A 22310-nucleotide genomic window follows, 5' to 3' on the forward strand; every position below is an offset into this window, starting at 1 on the left:
TCTGCATATGACCACTTCAGTTGAGCAATACAGTCACTATACATGTGCAAGTATACAAACACCTTCCCACTGGAGGCTTCCAGAAGAGATTGAAATGTCTGTTTTGAGATACTTTTATTTTGCAGGGAGGCATCACTTGATGTACCTGATCTCCAAGTCAGTGCACAGTTACCTATTCCATTTGCAGACCAGGAAAGTGACCGTATGTCTGCAGTAAGAGCACCTACAAACAGTTCTGAAATGACCATAATTTAAACACTGTATAAAAAAGCTCAATTGATTTGGCTGGCCATAGCCCCAGAAGAATACTGTTCTGAATTGAACAAAATCTGCTGGATTTATAAGTAGATGGTCACATTAATGATGCTAATATATTTGCAAGTAATCACAAATGACAAATGATGCTTTGCAATGATTTCATCAAAGATTTCTAAATTTACTACATCTGTGCTAATCCTCAATTAATGTTTTTCATAGGCCTTGGGACCTTTGTTAGCAGAACAAATAACTGTCATATTAAATCTAATCCAAATACATTGTTAGGACTCTAATTTAAAAAGTTACTCTTAAATCTTTCAGACAATAAGACCTATGGCTAAATTAATCTCAAATAACATGTCTTTGGCAATAATTTTAAAATCCTTAAAACGCACAACTGCCTCACTCTTAATTACATGTCAGGGTACTTTAACACAAAAAATGGAGGAAGTTCAACAAAACTTCAGCCTCTTAACCCAGGTATCTCTGTGTACTTCCGAGGAAAATTCTAACACAGACGAGAAACTACTGAATCTTCAAATTATATCCAGTTCTGCTCATTGACTTAGAGGGGATAGTGTACCAAAAGTATTTAATTAATTGTGGATATTAACCACTTTATTAATGGCATGAGTCAGTGCATATTAAAGCCATATGTCAGTGCAGAATGTAGCATATACATTCTGTGAACAACTCATTGTGATGGGATAAAGAACAGCATATTTAGTTTAAATACCTTGACTGAAAAAAAAAGAAAACCTCAAGCACGGTCCAGTTAATTACTCACCTAATTACTCTTGTTCCAATATGTCATTGACTTGCTCCACATTACTATATATTTAAATTTTAGACCTACTGCTGCTAATATAATTAGTACTAAGCTTAGATCTAATATAAACAGAATTCATGCAAATCCAGGAGATATTCAGCATTTAGCTATATCTTAATTTTAGAGCATTAATCAGTTGTCTGATTTTTTTCTTTCTAAATTATCTATTACACTGTCTGCAAAATCACAAACTATTTCTTCATAATACTTCCAATCCAAGTGTAACTTAGTCAAAAAATAGTTGGGAATGGGGAGAATAGGAGGTGATTTCTTTCATGAAAAATATATATTATGAAGTCTTGCAAGAGACAATCTAAAATATAAGGGTTGACTTATTTTCCTAATTCAAAAACCAATTTAGACTTGAAAAAAAAATTTATTTCTAAAACACACAGATATCTAAAGAAACAAAATATCGATATCTACTGTGTTCAGGAGATCCACATAGAAAACAATTAAAACCAAAAAAAAAAGTGAAAATTATTTCTAACTAGATTCCAGCTGTATGAAAGGCTTGTTTTTCCATTCAAAAATTTTCACCATTTTTAACACACATTAAAAATATAAAAAGATTTACAACAAATTTAAATCTGGTCCTTGTACTACAACTTTCTTGCCTGTCATCTAGACACTACAGTTCATGTTTTATTAAAAAAAATTAAAAAACCAAACACACACACAAAGAGACACAAGCTCTTAGTCCAACAAGATTATCTTATGTCTAAAATTAAATTACAAAGAACAAGTGTAACTACCAATATGTGGATGCGTGGAAAAAAGTGCAAGGGTTTCAATAATAAGATCAACACCTAATTTCAGGCTCCAGTGCCTTACAGCTTCTGGGAGGCAGGACTTTGCTAGCAGGTGTGACCAGAGAAGAAAGATCTAAGACTGGGCAGAAAAATTTTTAAGAACTGTTTGTCTCAGTGTATTTTGTTATTTATGCTCAACCACTCCCAGAGTTACACTGTATAGAGAGGTGATAATGAGGGAAACAAAGGATTTCTTTAAAAAGTTTCTGCATGTTTTCAAATCTCCAAAAGAGATCAAACTGCATGCAGTTCCTGGGACAGCGTTCATGTCATGCATCTTTCTGCACACTTAGGTATCCCAAGCTCTTACGTACATATTTTCACAACTCTAAACACCACTGAACCCTGATTAATTCTGATTAATTGTCCAAAGACTTAATCAATATTAAATGAGCTAATTACAACTAGTTGTCCCTATGAGATTGTCAGAAGGCTGATAAAGATCAGTCAGTTGCAGGCACCAGCCAGCACAGATCCTTACTCTTCCCTGAAGAACAATTTACTTTGACACTAAACCTCGAATTGCCACTGATGGATAACATGCTAAGTGTACCTCCCTTAATCTCTACAAGAATCATAAAATATTTACCTCCACAATATTAGCCAATGGAGCCCAGAACCACAACAGAGCATTGCTTCCTTGTGCTGCTTTCAGCTGGGGTAGAGTTAATTTTCTTCACAGTGGCTAGTACAGGGCTTGGCTTTGGATTCATGCTGAACCAAGGTTGATAATATACAGATGTTTTCACTACTGCTGAGCACAGCTTATGCAGACACGAGGCCTTCTATGTTTTTCTGCCACACTGATGAGGAAGTTGGGGGCGTATGGGAGGTTGGGAGGAGACACAGCCAGAGCAGGTGACCCAAACTGACCAAAGGGATGTTCCAGGCCATATGGCATCATGCTCAGTATATATAGTGGGGAAAGAAGGAGGCAGGGCAGGGACATTTGGAGTGATGGCATTTGTCTTCCCAAGTCACTCTTACATGCTGTCCTGTAAGTGGCTGAACACCTGGCTCTCCACAGGAAGCAGGGAATTAATTCCTTATTTTATTTTGCTTGTGTGCATGGCTTTTGCTTCCCATATAAAAGTGTCTTCATCTTGACCCACAAGTTCTGTATCTTTTATCCTTCTGATTCTCTCCCTGATCCCACTGGTGGGGGAGGCAGCCAGTGGCTGCATGCGGCTTGGCTGCTGGCTGAGGTTAAACCACAACACTGCCCCTATTTCTCCCCATGAACCACATGGAGTACATGAAATAGGATAGCAGAGATGTTGAGCCATCTTCAATCTGTTTAAATCCACAATGCCTCCTTTTGAAAAAAAAAATGTATGATAAATGTATACAGAAAAAATAATTTTGAAATGTCATATCCCAGCATTCAGACAGGGGTATGATAGATATATAGATTTTCATGTCTTGCACATTGTATTGCTAGTATAAATCATGACAGCAGTGAATTAAGACATAAATAGGAAAGAGAGAGAGAGACTGGAAAAAGAGTCTCATGAGCTAGGGACAGTGGAACAAATTCATGCTGCAAGAAAAAAATCAATGAAGAGAGTGAGTGCTTCTTTCACAGAAGCTTTACCCACCCACAACATGATGCAGCTTGGTCCATTGACTCTTTCCAACTTAAAGCAATTCGTAAAAGCTAAACTGCCAGTATGTTCTCTGCCTCTAGGAAAAATGAGAAGCATTTGTATGAATGGCTTTCTGAGGTTTCTGATACATGTCGAGGACACACACATATATATCACTGTTTGCGTGAGGTATTGTTACTAACTGGCATCTTTTCTTTTGCAGAAATGTTCGAGTGCTCCAGAGTTTTTAATGATGTCCTTTGAGTGTGCCTCTCTATAGATGAAAAAGGGGAGAAGTAACATGAAAGAAATCCTTCAGCAGTGAAAGCTGGAGGATCAGTGGCAAAGCAGGAGTGTTGCCTGGAGAATGCCTGCAGAGCCCCTAATATATCACTAGCCCTGGATGCGCACAAAAACATTTGGAAACCTTTCCTTGCATGCATTTCCTTTCCTTACATTTTTTGCATGCATCTGTTCTTGTTCAAGCTCTACCAGATGAGGAACATAATGACAAGAGTATGAAGACAGTCCCAGCTCTCTCTCACAAAGGTGCTGTGTGGCATTTCTCAGGGTCCCATCCAAGCTGGGCCTCAACAATTTCAGGGATGGGGCATCAACAACTTCTCTGGGAAACTTGTTCTAGGGTCTTACCATGCACTGAGTAAAGATGATCAGTATAAAGACCAAGATCAATATAAAGATCAAAAATTGCTCAGCAGTAATTCTTCAGATAAGACCCACCCAGTAAGTGAATGAAGTGCTGGGCTGGACTCGTCACAATGAGAAAAAGCTCAAATCTATAAAAGGAATTACTCACTGTAATCTTAAACAAATTGGAAAATAAACAGGTGCCTGGTGAAATACAGAGTAAATCTAGTTATTTCTTAAGTGCTTGAAGACCTTTGGTTGCCAGGTACAACCATGATGCAAAATATTACTGTGATTCATTTTTTCTAATAGCACAAGTGCAGTAAGGAGTTAAGCAAGTGTTTTGTAGTAGAAGTTTCCAAGTTGCTTTATGTGCTGTGCTTATCTGGCCCATAACCAAACTTATATTCAGAGTTCATGGTAGCAAATTTGGTATGAATATTTAGATGGATCAAAAAAAAGGAAAAATGGGAACATTTAGCCACATTGTGCTAAATCATAGCAGTTACACTTATTCTTGGAGAGTGAAGAGCTGCTAGTGTCTGACACTGCTGTGTAAAGTGTCAAGCATCAACTATATGGATCACTCAGTTTTTCTCTTGGAAAAGGAAAAAACAAATTCTGGAAGGCTCCTTTTTTTTTTTCCAGACCAGGCATCCTTCCAGGCTTTTCTGGAAATATACATATACCTTTGCTCAAGCCAATGAAGCTTCATTAAGGAGACAAATATCCCTCCTCCAGCCAGTACAGCCACAGAGCTTTTTCCTTAGTGAGTGCTCTTCCTGCAAACAGAGCAGTTCTTGATGCCCTCTGCGTGTCACCCACTGCCAAATATGGAGCTAGCAGTGAAGATTCCACTGAGGAGTGCAAATCAGAGGGAATTATTTTCTTCATCTTGTTTAAGGATTTGAAGACTTTTCCCCAGAGCCTAGTTATCGAGAAAAAGAGCAAGAAACAAGAGATGCCACAAACAGTTTGTCAACTTCAAATCTTTCTGGTTTAAAGATGTTAAAGAAAGCTGTTTCCAGCCAGTGCAATGGTTTTACTGCTAGACTAAGTAGGAACAATGTGTTACAATTGAAATACAATTGTGTTAGAAAGTACGATTTTGCACAGAATAAATCTTATATGGAAAGATTTTAACTGCATTAAATGATGCCTAGTAGGTCAGACATACCAGCATGTGATATATTTCCACAGAAGTAGAGATCTGTGTAAGAGCTTGGTTTGTTGATGTGGCTGGTTATTCAGAACAACCCAAAACCTCTTCAATATGTGCTTAGAAAGCATAGAATAATCTGTCAGCAAATATAGCTTTCTGAAAAAAACATAGTTACTGTGGTATAGACACAGGGTAAGTATCTCTGCCATGGATCAAAGAATCAAGGTGCAGCTTGTGAATTCTCTTTAAGATCACATAATTTTTGTACATTGAAACCACTGTGCATATTTGCTATAACTCCTTGCCCTGGTTGTTTTTTTTGGTTGTTGGTTTTTTTTTTGTTTTGGTTTGGTTTTTTTTGGTTTTTTTTTTTTTTGGTTTTTTTTTTTTTTTTTTTTTGTCTTTTTTTTTTTTGTTGTTGTTGGTTTTTTTGTTGTTGTTGTTTGGTTTTTTTTGGTTTTTTTTTTGTTTTTTTTTTTTTGTTTTTTGTTTTGGGTTTTTGGTTTTTTTTTTTTTGAGTAGTGTCTACATCTCTGTCTCAGAATAGATTATTCAGTCAGGACTATCAGCACCAGCATTGACCCTGACTAGGAGGAACAAAATTATAAAGAAATGTTTTCCTCCAAGAGCTTTGAAGAAAAGGATAGGGCAAGTGAAAGCAGGAGCTGAGATAAATCTCAGGCAGCAGAGAGAGATCAGAAGGCATTGGTTTGTACTGCAGAACACTATTTTTTTGTGTAGGAAAGCTAACAGATTTAGTCATGGAGAACGCTGGGCTGCAGATGTTAGGAAAACAAAACTCCATGTTTCTAGGATCTTAGCTTATAAAGCAGTCCTGCAAAAACTCCATGTCACAAGAAAACATTCCTTCAAACCCAGGTAGGAGCCAATCCCTCAAGCCCTGATTAAGACAGGCAAATTGGGGAGCTAAGCACTCTGGCAGGCTCAGAAAATGTCAAGAAAACAAAAGAACAAACAAGCAAACCCATGACCAGAAAAGATTAATAAAAAAAGAGGTGTGTGGCTCCAATCTGGGGGATACACCCAGAACGTGCTGACGCATATCTATGAGGAACAGGCTGAGCAGGCTGTATTAATATGTGCATTATTAATACTGCTCCCTTGCAGCATCTGGTAAGTACTTAAAAGACACTGGAGACTGAACAGTGCAGTTTCCAGAGTGAAGATCTGATCTTTTTCCTCAGTATTTTACTCACAAAATAACCTAGCGCTTCCTAGGTAAACATCCCTCTTTGTGCTACATGCCAGAAAGCAACTAAGTAAGAAAAAGCAAAACTGTAGGAAAACTCTTGTAGCAAAATATTCAAGCCTCCTGTCTACTCTCATGCTTTCACAACATGAATGAAAGCTAGTCATGCACCATACACAAAGTTGTTGCAGTTGTGCAGATACTTTCCCCCATGTATTTTTGCCCATCAAACACAGAGAGTTCATGTCAGTATTTCCATTACATGTCAGTTAGGGAAGTACATGACATCCTATTTTCAGTGGGCCAACAAATTCTCACTTCAAGGGAAAGAAAACCAAAACCCAGCAAATATTTGCTAATGAGAATCCATATGTATGGCCTTATGCCAGAGAACTTTAAATTTGCTGTTCTCTTGCCATTTTTGGCAATTAATTTGGAAGCAATATTTGTGTTTCCTGATATCACAGTAGAAAGCACTGAAGGAGTGGCTACAATTAGACACTCTGGAAAGGAACAAAAACCTGTTCCTGATGTTCTGATGCACCCAAAGACAAAAAACAGCTAAAAATGGAAAAAGGGACAGTTACCAGTTTATGGACATGTCTTTTCTCACAGGCTTCCCTGGAGTGGGAGCTGACATAATCCAGCTGTCCCAGATTCAGCACAGTCTAAACCTGGTCAAAAACACACTCTTCATATCCAAAATCTTTCACTTGCTGCTGAGCTGGCTACAAGACTCATTTCAAGATCCCGTTGATTTTTCAATCACTGTTCAATTTAGGCTTCTGTATAACTAAATGAGGTTTTGGTTCCCTGTTGCCCAGGTCATGTTCTGTGTTTGGTAGATATTGGGCTGCAGCTTGTACAGAAACACTGTAGTGCTATAAATCATTAAGTGTCAGGGTCTTTTCAAATTATGTTCAGCAGTTCTGAAACACATGGCTTGCAGAGATTCAGGAAACAGTTTCTGTAAATACTGTCACATCAAGCTTAAAAGCATATTTCAACCATTTCTTTTCTGATCCTTGTAGTAGTAATTATTTTGGATGTTCATCACAATATGCCCATTCTTTTCAAGACAGGGAGCATAGCTTTAGAGGCACACATCTCTGTTGCAGTCAAAGCAAGGTTGCACAAAATAAAGAGAAAATTTCCCATACACACATGGAGTCCAAAGAAATTTCATGTCTGAACTGAAAAGATTTCCCCACATTTTCCTGATCTGGTTTGCATGGTACTCACAAGCAACAACATTCATGGTGCTTCAAGTGCAGAAGCAAATAGTCACACAGGCAAAAGTACCTTTTATCACTGTTCATTATGAATTCAAATGCATTGCCTGAGACATCACATGAGGTCATAAAAACCCACAGCTATTAACTTATAGACCATAATTACTGAATCTGACCTGAACACAGCATACAAAATCACAGGACTGCAGATAATGAAATCAGACCTCTCTGTGAATACAGGAGAGATATTTCCAAAAACAAACCGAGGGTCAGAGCACATGGGAATGATGTAAAATAAAATCAGTGAGAACCAAGGCAAAAGGCAGACCTCTCCCACTCTCCCCTTTAGCATGCAGATGTCTTTTCCAGACATGGGAGCAGTCTCAGAGAGCTACTCTGAGCTGTGCCCACTCGCTCCAGTCGTGGGACTACAGAGGACACACTTCAGTCTCAGGACACAAGAGGAGCCCAGTGGAGGGACTTCCTTCTTTCTCTGGCTGCATGCCAGCCATTAGGGCTGGTTTAAGCATTATGCCAAATCCAGGTACCATGGAGCTCAGAGAAGTTTTTCCATTTCTCACACAGGCTTTTGGGGAAAAAATAGACCCCAAATTTTGTAGCACTTCAAACTTCTGCTAGCATTAAGGCATTTTTTTTCTCACTAATTGTGGAAAATCACAGCATGTCACATTGGCCTTGGTCCATCAATAACATATTGTGTGATCCTATTTACTGGCCCTGGAGAAAACAGATATCAGTGATGTAAACATATTTCCCACTGAAAACATCGAAGATTCTTCAATGAAAAAGCTAAAATAAAATTGTCTTGAAAAAAATTTGCTGAGGGTAACATATATACACAGAACACTAAGAAAAAAAGCCATAGCATCCCTGTCATACGTAGGTTTTTCCAACTTAAACTGGGGGGGGGGGGGGGAGAAAGAAAAAAAGAAAAAGGGAAAACAAACTATATCCTATTTCATACCCACTTCTGAGAAATCATTTCTCTCCAATTCAAGTTGACCTTCTGAATCATATCTGGATGTGATTATCCCCTCAAGAACCCAGAAGAAACGATATACCATGTGTGTCACACACAAATGACTAGCCTTTACCTGGTCCATCCCACTCAGCTTTGCTATTGACAAAACATCATTACAAAAAAGGTCAAAATAACAAATCACTAGAATAGTAGAAGAAGATATTTTCTAGTCAAGAGATTCATTTTCCCTGCAACATAAACACTAACATATGCTACAACATACCCACAACAAGAAAGCTAAATGTTAGCTTCTACATAATAAAAATACAAATTTGCCAAAGGTCTGTGCACACTTACATAAACTAACAACACGTGAGCCAGGGAACCTCACACAAGTACTAGAGCATATGGTAAATTACAGCAGGAAGGCAGGCAGGCAGGCCATTAGACCTTCAGATTAATTGTGATTATTTACATACTTGCCTCCTATTTTTTCTTTCTCCCCTCTCTCATGCTCTGTAACACTTTCCCAGGACTATAAATTAAAGCAAAACAAAACCAAAGCTCTGTGTTTTTTTTGATGTTGGAGATGGGCTCTGATGAAAGTAACCCTGCAGCACCATCTTTGAAAATCCACAAGCTGGAGCCACAGCCCAGACAGGCCCTTCTCCCTCTGCAGAGGTGACACAGTGGAGCATTGTGCAGTCCCCAAGAGGAAGGATAAGCTTTGGTAGGTTTTGCTGCCTCTTGTCAGATGTTGGTCTGGAGCCTTCCCCCAGTGCAGACAGCACAGGGAAAGAGGAACAGGCAGGTACTGGAGCACTGTGCCCAGCCGCAGCTGTCCCTGCCACTGCTCCCCGCTTCTCCTTTCCAGCCAGAGATGTTACTGGCACTATGGCAGGTGGGCTCAGAAGAGCAAAGAGCAGTGGAGTTGACCAAAGGGGGTTTTGCTATTCTAAACACATTGGGAGGATATCTGCAGTGCAGTTCTGGCAGGCCAGTGTATTTAATGAAGCAGCGGCCCAGCAGTTTCCATGTCACTTCTGCTTTCTGCCAGCAAAATGTTTTCCCCATCCCTATTTTTGTGTTCACTGTAATCCCTCCTGAAGTGTGTGTGCAAGACAAGTGGCCCTTGCAGAGAGGCTCCTCAGCCAGCCGTGGTCCTGCCCTCCACAGCAGGGAGAGGCTCACAGGGGCTAATGGGCCCAAAGCACTGTCCACACCTGAGCTGCCTGGACCTCATGGATACACTTCACAGCCATCCCCAGCTGCCCTCCTGCATGGATAAATGGGCAGTCCTGCCCTGCCAGAGCAGGCCCAGCTGTGCAGGTGTGGGCAGCCCCTTTCCCAGATCCTATCCCTCCTTCCATAGCTGGTTCCACAAGGTTGGCCTGCCACGGCACCTGTCATTTCACATTAAAACCAGAGGCATTTGAGGGCCAGAGTGAAATTCAAGCTGAAATCTGAGCAAGGCCACACCGTCCCCCCAGGTGCTCTTGAAGAGTGTCTCCAATGTGCTGGACAGCCTGGGCTGGTGCAAGCAGGACGTGGCTTTTCCATGTGTTCACACATCTCACCTCTGCAGACCAAATGTCTGGAGAGGACTGGCCTTGTGGCCACCACCAGCAGATTTCAGCTCTGGCTCCTTTTACAAAAGCAGTCCCTTTGAGAGGGTAACAGTTCCATTTTAGCATTGGCCAGCTCACACAACCTCAGCTTTCCAACCCTTTCTTCCTCTCTTCTTTCCTACATATATACAGAGAAATATTGGTCTAGATACATATTTTGAAATCCTGCTGATTTAGATAAGCACAGACATAAAATCAATTCTTCAGCCTATGGTCTAACCACACCTTTGTATGGTTTATAATGGAAAAGTCAGTAGTAAAATTAAAAGTGTTGTTAACTTCCAAATGGCACTTTCTGTTGTTTTATGTTTGGCATAACTGACCAAATGGGACATGTTCGCTTTTAATGGTGGTTTTATTTATTTTTCCAACAGTATTTCTTTAGTACTTTTTCCTTTTATATGACATATTAATACATAATTCAGTGGTTTTATGTCTCCCTGCACAGCCTGCATGATTTCTTGTGCTATTGAACAGTACTATTTATGACCAAATGGCCAAAATGTCTTTTTTTTATTAATCTTTTCTGGTCATGGGTTTGCTTGTTTGTTCTTTTGTTTTCTTGACATTTTCTGAGCCTGCCAGAGTGCTTAGCTCCCCAATTTGCCTGTCTGAAACAGGTCACCCCAAAGGGTCAGAATTTGCATGTTTACTAAGAAAAGTCAGCCAGTCCAACAGAGGTTGAAAATAGAGCAGAGACATCAACGTTCACAGAGCTGTTATCAGGAAAGGTCCTCTTGCATCACTGTGACACATGAGGGGTTGCACATGAGCATGAGCCAGATGTCCCCATTAACTCTAAGAGCAGCAGGCCAATTTCCTGTTCCCAAGTCAACCACCCCCAGGCACCAGTCCACCTCAGTGTTGCTGTGCCACCTTCCCAGAGCACTGAATCCAGTGCAGCACTGCAGGCTGCAAGCCCAGCTCAGTGGGGCAAGTGAAACCAAGCACCACTTCCTTTGTAAACATTAGTTTCAAGCATGTCCCACTTGGTTATCAGCATCTAGTATGCACTTTAATTACTTTATCCATAGGTTAAGCACTCACTGAATCCACTCGTTATATCACCATGCAGTTACTACATGATGTATATCCTTACATGCCATTTCTGGGTATGGATATTTTCCATCTGTACATTCTCCTCAGGCAATAGCAGAGGACACAGAGACCTTCATTAGCCCTTTGATGGACTACAGACATCCTGCTTGCTAGTCTAACTGCTTATCAGTCACATTCTCAAGCTCTCATTATTTTACTTTCACACTGCTGTAATTAGCCTCTGTATTTTTCAGGAATTCATAGTCTTGCTTCAGCCTACATGCAGAGATTATACAAAAAGGAAGATCAAATATTAATGCCATAAATGCAAGCCTATTAAAGGCAACCTGTAAAAGACTGTTGTTAAGAGAGGCTAAAAAGAGGTTTATTTTGTTTGGGTTTATTTCCTTCAGGTATTGGCTGCCTCTCTTCCAAGTCCTCTGAACATTGCCAGGGAACAAATTCTGCTTGTCTATCCAGAGCAAATAATTTCAGGTAGCTGCTCACAAAAGGTGAGCAGGATTCAGCTGAGCTCAGGAAAGGAAGATGTTTTCTTCCTTGTGCCATTTCTTGTGGTTATATTTCCTCTTTTTCCATAATTTTAAGGGATGGTCTCACATTTCTTCTTCAGAACATTCCTTCCAACATAGAGACAAAAAGGGGAATTATTTGGAAATAGTAGGGAGAAATCTGACTGCTTTTTCTGAGGGATAAGTTTTCCTCCTCATAATCAAGCTTTTATGATAATACATATGGTGTTAGTGTCCATTGGGCTTTGAAAGGCCTGTGATGGTAATGACAAGCGTGAACATACGAGTTGGATTTTAAGTATTGTCAATGCAGGAAGAGTCACTGCCTTGAGATCTGACTCTGTCTACCAGCAAGCCCTTTCAGTTTTTTTGTGGAACAGTGGAAAAACTAACAAGGAAAGTATGCTGCTGCTAAGGAACAGACTCATCATCAGCACTGTGAGCTCACAGTAAACAAGAAACCCAGCAAATTAAGAGCAGCCATTACTTCACACGAACTGCTCCTCTAAGGAAACTGGATCTTGTAAGTTCTTAGTGGCCCATTTCTAGTGTCTTGTGTCTTTCTTCCAGCTCTACTGACTTCTTTTGAAATAATTTCTGAGCTTTTCCAGGATCTCATGAGTCCCTAAGGACCAATTCTCAAAAGAGTTTTCCTCTTTCAGTCCAAACCACCTGCACCCTTCAGTGCATCATGCTTTCTGTTCTCCCCACACCAGAGCTCATCCCAATTTACATAATTCTATATGCTGATATTTCAAATATTTCCTAGTGAAATTGAAGCAACGTGCAACTCATTTCATCATCTGTTTCACCTTATTCAGTAATAAGCATCTGCCAGCACAGAGAGCATGGTGTGGAATGTAGATAAAATCCTGAGATTAATTCCGTTTCACCTCTCTATTTTAAGAAAATAAATAATATTTATTATTTAATCCATAAAATGCATCCTCCCTACCATGCTCACCATTATCTTTCTTTTGTTAATACTATTAAAGGCAGTGACCCATGCCTGGGCATTTCATCTCCATGTTACTCAATTTTTTTAATGAAAATCACTTGTATAGCTATAATTATGGTCTACCATGGAGGTCTCCATTAAAATTATCACTTCCAGGGATTTCATCAGATTGCCATAATTTGTCCCAGGCTGAGCACAGCTAAAAGCACTCTTTTCCCCATACCAATACTATGCAGAAGCAGAGCACTGGCCCCAGTGTATCACCCCTTCACTTTCAGAATACAGCTAGAGAGCACTGGAAGTAGACCAGAAATCAACCCCTGCAGTGTGATGCCTACTACCTCCCAGTCTCAGGTCACACTTTGGCCTCCTATAACTTTTCACAATTTGTCTTTTAAGACTTAAGACTTTGAAGGCAAGTTGCTGTGTCTTAGAAATTGAAAAGCCATGTTAAAACTTTAACAAAGGAGATTTCGGCTGTTGCTACCAATTACATGAAAGAAAGCAGTATTGTTTTTCTAGTAAAGACAGTGGTCCCCTTGCATTTCTCCTCCACAAGGTGCAGGACTGCTCCACTGAGAGAACTTAGCAGCACTCTGTATTTTACTGCAGGGATCAGTTGGCTCGACTGAGAGAGAAAAGCATCACCCAGGAATAAGAGAGGTGCCTTTTGCTATTACCATGAAAACCCACACACATTTGGCCAAGTTATAAACCACAGGTGGTCACTAACTGTGTGTTCCTCATTTTCTGGATGCCTGACTTGAAACCCTGGGGGCTGATTTGCAAAGTGCTGAGTGCTGGAAGCTGTAATTGAAGTCTCTGGGAACTGTGCTTTGAACATATATTGAGCTATAAAAACACTAAGTACTCTGAAACATCAAACTGGGGCCCCAAAATCAGTGGGTCCTGTGACCTTAATCTCCCTGTGACTCAGCTCCCCATCTGTAAAATGGGAATATTGTCACCTTCTTGCCTCACAGGGGTGCTGTGAATTTGAATCCACATGTGTCTATTAAGTATTCAAAACGTTCTGCTGAAAGCACGGCTGAAACACCCAAGAGCGAATCAATAAATTTGTATTCAGCATACTCTTTGGATGATACGAGGTAAAGGCCTGGGCCACACTTCGAATTATATGGCCAGATGCCTCTGAGTATCATGCAGCAGGGAAAAAATAAATAAATGTAAACTCATGTAATTAAAGACTGTCTTGTAATGTATTTACACAGGGGGCCAGAATTGTGGTTATGTGGGCAATTTTAGCTTTGGCATTTCCTGAGCAAGAAAAATAACATTGCTACTGAGGGATGGTGTACAGTGAATTCTGACACTCAACACTGTGCAGGAGGTAGGTGGAAAGTGCAATGACAAATATATCTCACAAAATGGGTAAGTTAAATATCATTATTCAGGGGCAAAGCAGAGTTAGAACACAGTGGAATGAAGGATGCCTGCAGAGCCGTTCCTCACTGCCACTGCATTAGGTTACCACTCTAAATTACATAATCGTATATTTTGCCTTGGGAACTCTTGCCTCAGCACAGACCACATGTCTACAATATTTTGTTTGTATTCTTCTATGTACTCGCCTAGCTCTTATTTTGCTGCACATTATTCAGTCCCTGCTATGAAGACAGAACTATTAACTTCTGTGTGAGTTCCTTATGGCTCTGGCACTAATTCACAGTTAATTTACTTCCATGGTACATAGAGGCAAGTCACAGGGATATTAAGCTAAAAGGAACCACTAATTTGGAACTCAATTTGATTTTTCAGAGGGGGTGGAAGGTTTTGTCAATCGATGCCATGGCTGTTTGCTGGTAGCAGAAAATCTTGAAACTCAAGGACCTGAGGTTCTTTTCCAGGTACTCTGGAGCAGGGAGGGAGGCATTTGCTGTGATGGACAGAGACAACTGTATTTACTGACACACCATAAGAACCCTCTGCTCTAATCTATCTAACCTCTCCCTCACGATCCCTCTCTGTTCACCAAGGTCCTTTCTTCATTCATTCCTCAGACACTTAAATACAAGCAATTAATTCCTGTCTGGCAAGCCAGGTCCACAGCTCCATCCCCTGTGTATTCTTCAAAACCTGCCTGATCCCACATGTGCTGCCCCAGCCCCCTTCCCAGGAGCACTTCTGCTCCTTTGAGCTCTTTTCTCAGCCTTCCCCTCCAACTTTATTTTTCCTCTCCTTAAGACATCTTCCTGTCACCTGAGAAATGTTTATTGAATTTATACATGCTGCAGGTTTTCAAAACCAGAAGAATTTGGATAAATTTGTCAAAGCAGAGAGAAAGATGCAGAAGATATCCCTCTAAAAACAATGTAAGACCCATCTTAAAATACTGTCTTTCAGTCTTGGCTGGTCTTTACAAAGAAAAGTAGTAGTAAAAAAGTATTTGCCAGAATTTAGCATGTAATTTTCCCTTAATCCTGCTAAAAATATGTTTTTCCTGAGAATGATGAACTTCATTCTGCAGCAGGCACCCAACAGAGAAAATTTCAATCAATTTCCCAAAATCAAGGTTTGGGGAATAAAAGTAAACATATTCCATAAAAGAAGGGAAAAAAAAAAAAAAGTAATGTAAGAAACAGCCTTCTAATAAGGAGAGCTAAGCAGAGATTACAGCCTCACCAGTTATCCATGTGATAGAACATTACAAGTCTCAACTGTGCTATAAAAATTACTTTTTTTAAGACACTTTTTTGGGGGTCATGTCATAGTTGTGTTGTGCATCAAAAATGTTGCATTGCACCCTATGAACAGATCCAGTTTCATTACTGAGCTTTGGTATTTTATTGGTGGACCTGGATCATCCTGAATATGTTAAAGGGTGAAAGAAATTGTCTCTTCTGTAAGCAGCTGAGAAAAAGTAGAAAATAAAAAAAGCAAGGAGGGATGAAATAAAATTTGATTGGTAGGTTTAACATAGCCCAGCAGCAGGATTCAATGAAGGGCAACACCAATATTTTACCCCATGGTAAACTGATCACACTTGGAATCTTCCTGAATATATGCCTGTATGTTACACTGTATTTTACAGCATCTCTATATTTTCTGTTGGCTTAAAAAATAAATTTTTAAAAGTACCTAATTTATTAACTCAAGAACTTGTCCTCCAGAAATGATTGTGATCCATAATCAGTTCTGACAGAGCACTATAACACTAGCAATGTACTTAAGAATAATTAAAGTAGAGGGGAGGAAAAGAAAGTCCAAAGTGTTTTCACACAATGGATAAAAGAGCAGTGTGAAACAACACTGGGTTAAACAAGTCCATGTAAAACTTCCTTTTCTGCTCTGGTCTATGAGGAGAAGTCAAGCATCATCTCCTTGTCAAGCATCCTTGTTTAAAATTGTCTTTACATTTCACATTTTATGTGGGAAAGATTGCCTTCAGATCTCAAAGGGAATATCCACTAAACTGTAAATCCCTGAGGCAGCCAGTCCCATGTGGCCTTTGTTCATGGGCACAGACCCAGCCAGTCTCCAGCCTCTGCCACTAACTGGCCACAGGCAAGTCTACTTGGCACACTAAAGAGGTGGGAAATTACTGGGACCTGGAAGTCTGAGGATCAGTCCTGATACTTCCAGCCACATAAGAAATATTTCAGTTGACATCAGTTAAAATTGTGAGCAATTACACCCAATCACAAGCTGGTGGCTGGCTAGGTTAGATGTCCATTAAGCCCAGTCCTGGCTTTTCCTTATTCAAGCTCTGTGATCACCTGTCACGGCCATTTCTCGGGGGAAGATCTGGGCTCCCAGCAGTGGCCTGGCTGCCAGTACCTCACTGCAATGGCTGTTTACAAGGGATAAATGGTTCAGGAGGTCAAAGGGGAAATACAGTTGAAAGATAGCAGGCAGAGAAGGAGCAGCTTGTCATTTCTGCATTGTGTGATGTGATGGCAGAGAAAGAAATAGTTAACCCCACAACAGATCAGCAAGTCAATTTTTCCATCCTTCTGCTACCTTTTTTTTTGCCTTTATTAACTTGGCTATTTACCCCAGTTATTTCTGCTTGCACATTCGTATGGCTCAACTCAAATGATGCCTTATCAGCATTCTACAACTTATCCAAGTTACAGAAGTCCCACTGCTTTGGGGCTTGTTGGATAGAATACAGAAGTGAAAGGAGCTTAAAGACAAGCTTAGTGCAAAACGAGTGGATGCTTCGAGTAATCATTTCCTTGCCTTGTAGAAAACAGTGACCTCTTTACCCTCCATGTCAAAATTTAACCTTGGAAATGAAGACTCTACAGAAGAAAAAGCACTTAAATAGCCAACTGTTTTGATGCTTCACTTCTGCAGAAATGAGCTGTTGTCTTTGAAGTATTTATTATGCCACATGTATCTTCTAAATCACAGAGCAATATTAACATCTAGCTTTTGCCATAAATTATAAACATCTAAGTAATTTTCGATTTTTACAAGTGAAAATGTCACCATCTCAATAGCTGTTTTTAGCATGTATACTATGGTACATGTTTGATTTCTCCCCACCCCCTAAAAAGAAAGATCAAGCACTTAAAACCATCAGAACAAAGATGAGCTTCTATTAACATTATGCTCAGACTAAGCAGAAGTTTGTGATATTAGATGTCATCCCCCTTACCCCATCCCCCACTCACGCCACACAGAGGTGATATTTGTCTTGCAACAAGAAAAAAAAAAAAAAAAAAAGGACGGAAGGAAACACCACATCTTTGAGACAAATTTTACAACACTCTGAATGATATGTGTGCTTTTTATGTTTATGAAACCACCATCTAGCAAAAAATAGATGCCTAATATTTTGACACGAAGGTCATTTGAAAGTTTTACTGCCTGCAAGCCCGATCCATTTTGTTGACAAAAGGCTCTCTCAGGGCTCTTTAAGGTGTCCCAGCCTGCTCGACTTTCTCTCTGTCTAGCATTTCTACTTCCCCTCCTCACCCCCCTCCCACCAGACTAATTACCAGCTCATTAAGGCTGTCCTAATGAATTATGTTACAGCATTAAGAAAGAGCTTGGAATAAATGCTCATTTAGGTATGGGAGGAGGGACAGAGAGATTACTACTTGTGTCAACCTTGCCAACTGATGCTAACTTGATCTGACCACACTCAACACCCAGACCTCCTGCCTCCCCCCCACAAAATCATAAATATTTCAGCTGAAATGAATTTTAGATTGATATAAACATGCTCTTGGGAGGAATTGGCTTCCTAATGCCACAGAAAGAGAAATGCTCAGGAAGGTTATACTATGTGCACATTGAGCTTGTGCTGCCTGCACCTGCAAAAGGCTGAGGAGTAACAGGGGGGTGGAATGCTCTCCCCTTGCTTATTGCTGTCAGGCAGAAAGGCAAAGGCACCCAGTGCTGGACAGTACTTATTTATTAAAGGTACTTCTGCCTTTGGATAACTTATTTATTAAAGGCATTTCTGCTATATTTTGGATAATTTATGAAGGAAGCTAGGCAGAACAGCTTCCGTTTAAGATCACTTCCACACTGCATAGTGAAATTGTTCCTATTTCTTATACAGAACAGTAGCATTGGCTCCACAAAGAATTCCATGACCCAACCAAAACTGGGATCTGCAGAGGTGAGTGACAGCATCCAGCTCTGACCTGTGAACTAGATTCTTACCATGATGCTTTCTCAGACAGAACTTTATCAAAGATCCCATTTCCATATGACCATTTTCCATATTCAGCTTAGACTTTTGAAGTGCCAACATTCAAATGTGCCATTTTTCAAAGGCAAATCTTGTATTTTATTAACATCTTGCTAATCTTCTGTTGAACAGGTACCTGGGCTTTGGCTCTGGCTCTCCTGAGGGATTTTTGTGGTCTGCAACACCCCTTCATGTATGCTCACTTTTCTCCTCCTTGATTTTTTGATGCAAGTAGCTGTAAGTGACTGCAGAAGAAAATAATGCTTCAAATAGGCCAGAATTTCCTCAAAATGCACTGCTAACAGTTTTCACTACGTGCAGTGGAACATATTCCATGAACTATGGTCAAGGTAGCAATGTGCACGTGTTAAAATAAGACAGATGAACATGAGAGAGATAAGAATTTATTATCTTGGAATCATCTGCTTTTTGAGAGCTCTAATTACTTTCAGATTTTGGCAAAGAATCATTGAAAGTAGATCAGTTAATACAGTGCCCTCTATTATTGTGCTTCTAGGTTACTTTGTTTTCCAAATGCTTCAAGAGAAGGAGTCACAGACATCAGAAAATGGTCATATTTTAAGAAATCCTTCAGCTTTGGCGTATTGCATTTTTAATGGCTTCATTAGCACCCAGCAAGAGTAAATATATTTGCAAACCTATGAGCTGACATTTCCACACAGACCTCAAAACCTTTTTAGCTGTAAAGACAATAATTTAAACTGTCTCATGGAATAAGAGGCCACACAAATTCAGAGCTTTAGTACTTTAGTATGTGTCAACTGGCTACACTTTAGGAATAATTAAGCTGGCTTTAAGCAGCATCTACCCCTAAGATCAGATAGTTTCTGGATGGAAGTGGACTGCAATACTTTTATTTATTTTTAAATACATACACCCTCCAGGATTTAGGAAATGCCACAAGCTAACATTTATTTTATGCCCATTCATAATCTTCCAGTCATAAAAATTAATAATAATTGCAAGCAAACTTGTGCATACAGCTGCTTGCATTACATAGACACAAGTATATATGTTGTACAAACAAAAAATATTAGACAGGCATTTTTCACTCTAAGAGACAACCTAGCAGCCAAGCACTAGATTATTCTTATCACTCTTTTGCAGTAAAGCAGGAGAGAGAAGGCAAGCACATATATGGGAATTTCTGCCAGAGCAGCAGATGACAGAGCTGTTATAGGACAAATAAAAAAATAAGTACATTTTCCTTTCCCATCCCAAGTTTCTTGATTTTTTTCTCTTTAAATTTTAGACCTGTTTGGACTGTTTCTTTTTCCTTCCTTCTCCTTTAAAAAGACAAAAAAGCGGCTGGTAAGCATGGGGAGGAGGTGGGGGGAAGGAAGAAACGGCCCTTCTCCCCCTTTGGGAGTAGATGCAGCATGCCAGCGGTGTGACAGAAGCCATCCTCCCCCGGCAGCAAGGCTGGCGGGTGAATTGGGCGGCCACGGTATCAGCTGGGGCCATCGGCACGTCCCGCTGCCTATCAGCGCTGTGCCTGGCAGCTGGGGAGATACATTTAGATAAAGCAGCCAGCAATCGTTGATAACAAGTCCCTCAAATGTCAGGCAGCACAAAGGGCAGCATTGATTGCTGCTGTACAGCCCGCCTTTCCTTTTCTTTGGTGCTCTATTTTTCCCCCTCTTTTTAATACAGCAAAGACTCTGGCTGGGATAATCTGCCTGCAGAAAAGGCCATTGTGCTGCTACATGTATTGTATTATTCACTAAATAGAATTTATCAATGTTTCTCTGATTCCCTTTCCTTTCTCCTCCCCTTCTCCTCCATCCCCTTGTTGCTACCTAGTCGCTTCTTCACAGAGGTGGGCCTGATCTGGCAAAGGACAGACACTGAGTCCTAGATGAGACATATGGGCTCTTTGAAATCTATGGTATAGATTTCCTCCTCTCTCCCACAGCTTTGGATGGGTGCCCAAAGCTTACACTCAGCTTTCAATTGTTTCTGACACGGAACTGACATGGTTGACATTTTGAGGCCATTTCATCCCAGAAGTTGCACCAATCTGAAAATGAAAAGTATTTTGACTATCAGGCATTCAATATGTTGTCTCTTTGAGCTACCCATTTGAGCCCTGGGAACCTACAAAGCTCAGAGTCAGCTCGTGAAGATTTGCTACCACATTTGGCAGAGGCTGCTGCCCCAGCAAGAGACACCCTACCTTCTGCCATGAGAATGAAATGGCACTTTGGAGCAAGAAGCAGTGCTGGCATAAAACACGCAATGTAAAGTAACACAGCGAAGGTGCATTTGACAGTAAGTGCTCCTGTGCTCCAATTGCTGGTGCCTCTAGTGGTTCTCTTCAATTTTTCACCCTCAGACTCTCTTTCCAGAAAATGAAAATAATGTATTGCCTGCTCCCACATGTTAGCTTTGGGCTGCAGAAGCCATCAGCTTAGTGTTTACAAAGCAGAAGTCACCAGCAGGTTCCCAGAAGGTCAAGCCGTGACACATTTCCAGCCTGTTGTTCAGGACTGCCCTTCACCACAGTTCCCTTCCTCTTGATGCCTCAGAGAGGTAAAAGGAGACCCAGCCTTCAGGCATGCTCACTGCATTCACATAACACACTCCCCCTCCTGCTATATTTTAAACTGATGTGAATTTAAAGCCAAATCTTTGGTTCAGTAATGAACAGGCTGTTCCCAGCTATTAAAAAAAAAACATTACAATCCCCAAGATTCTATAATCATTTTAATTATTATAATTTTAGACTTCATACTTCACCAATAATAGGGCTCAAACAAAAAGTGTGGAGTCCCTAGAGGGATAAAATGACAATGGGTTTTGTCTCATATGCTTGCTATAATTACAACTATTTGATCTGATGCAGTTTTACACTTTTATATCTTCAGCTTTGGTGTTTCGAATGTAAACCTCTCTGAGGATCCTTCTGAGGGCCTGGAGGATTGTATCTCCCTGCACAGAAGCATTTCCTATACTCTCCTGTCTCGTGCAGGGATGAGGACTTGGAAAACTCAAGCCACCTCAAACCACCACAGAAGTGACCACAGCCACAAAGAGCATTCCGAGGCAGCAGCTGCTCTTGCAGGAAAAGCAGGGTGCTCCCTGGGGAGGTGCTCAGCACTAACAGCTTTACCAGCTGAAAGCCAAGTGTGCAGGATGAGCCCTCAGGGGGAGTGATGATACGAGTGATAGGGGCAGGACCATGACATGGTGCACCTGGACTTTCCTTGCAACAAGGAACAACATCTTGTTTCCCATTTACCAGGGTAAGGCAACATGATGTCTGTCCTCTGTCAAACCAGAGGTCTGCCTCGCCAGACTCTGACAACAGCAGCAGCTGCCTGGGGACAAGCACAGGTATCATGGTATGGTTGGAAGCTCAGAGGCAGGAGCAGACTTGCACTTCTGTGCTCTGTTCTCCCCCCTCTATCCAGAAACTGCACTTGCAGCTCTGTTTAGAGCTTTTTAGCAGCTCTTAGTGGTTTTTTCCTACTCTGTATTTGTCTTATCCTTTTTGAAGCCAGTTTTACAGTGCAAGTAAAGTTAATCATTTCCCTTTATAAAAATAAACACTATTTTGATATAAGGAAAGAAGGTTGGCAGGGAAAAAAAAAAAGTGTTTTCCCCATGGAAATGAGGGTTGGCAGCTCCTGCAGCATAGTGATCTCTTATACTTTTTCCTTCAAGTCTGGAAGTGAAGGGGACAGGAGAGAGTTTGTCTTTTCAGACACAGCTTCTTTGATCAGCGTCATTCACTCTGGAGAATGGA

At 40.5% G+C, this 22310-nt stretch overlaps 2 long non-coding RNA genes across 5 annotated transcripts; one reads left to right on the forward strand and one right to left on the reverse strand.

The window, feature by feature from the left end:
- Positions 1 to 11769: 11769 nt before the first annotated feature.
- Positions 11770 to 12251, reverse strand: LOC128805714 (uncharacterized). Its single transcript, XR_008436534.1, has 2 exons — positions 12200 to 12251; positions 11770 to 12023 (listed from the first exon to the last, which is right to left on the reverse strand). It is a non-coding gene; the product is annotated as an uncharacterized LOC128805714 (long non-coding RNA).
- A 1186-nt stretch (positions 12252 to 13437) lies between these two features.
- Positions 13438 to 19754, forward strand: LOC128805365 (uncharacterized). Of its 4 annotated transcripts, none has more exons than XR_008436405.1 (9): positions 13438 to 13536; positions 13665 to 13740; positions 13857 to 13982; positions 14106 to 14224; positions 14653 to 14741; positions 15129 to 15206; positions 18410 to 18469; positions 18674 to 18734; positions 19670 to 19754. It is a non-coding gene; the product is annotated as an uncharacterized LOC128805365 (long non-coding RNA). The 4 variants fall into 4 exon arrangements; XR_008436406.1 differs by having other exon boundaries at positions 15079 to 15206; positions 19059 to 19725; XR_008436403.1 differs by having other exon boundaries at positions 19059 to 19725.
- Positions 19755 to 22310: the final 2556 nt, after the last annotated feature.

Source organism: Vidua macroura, chromosome 3 (genome assembly GCF_024509145.1).
Source record: "Vidua macroura isolate BioBank_ID:100142 chromosome 3, ASM2450914v1, whole genome shotgun sequence".
Taxonomy (NCBI): domain Eukaryota; kingdom Metazoa; phylum Chordata; class Aves; order Passeriformes; family Viduidae; genus Vidua; species Vidua macroura.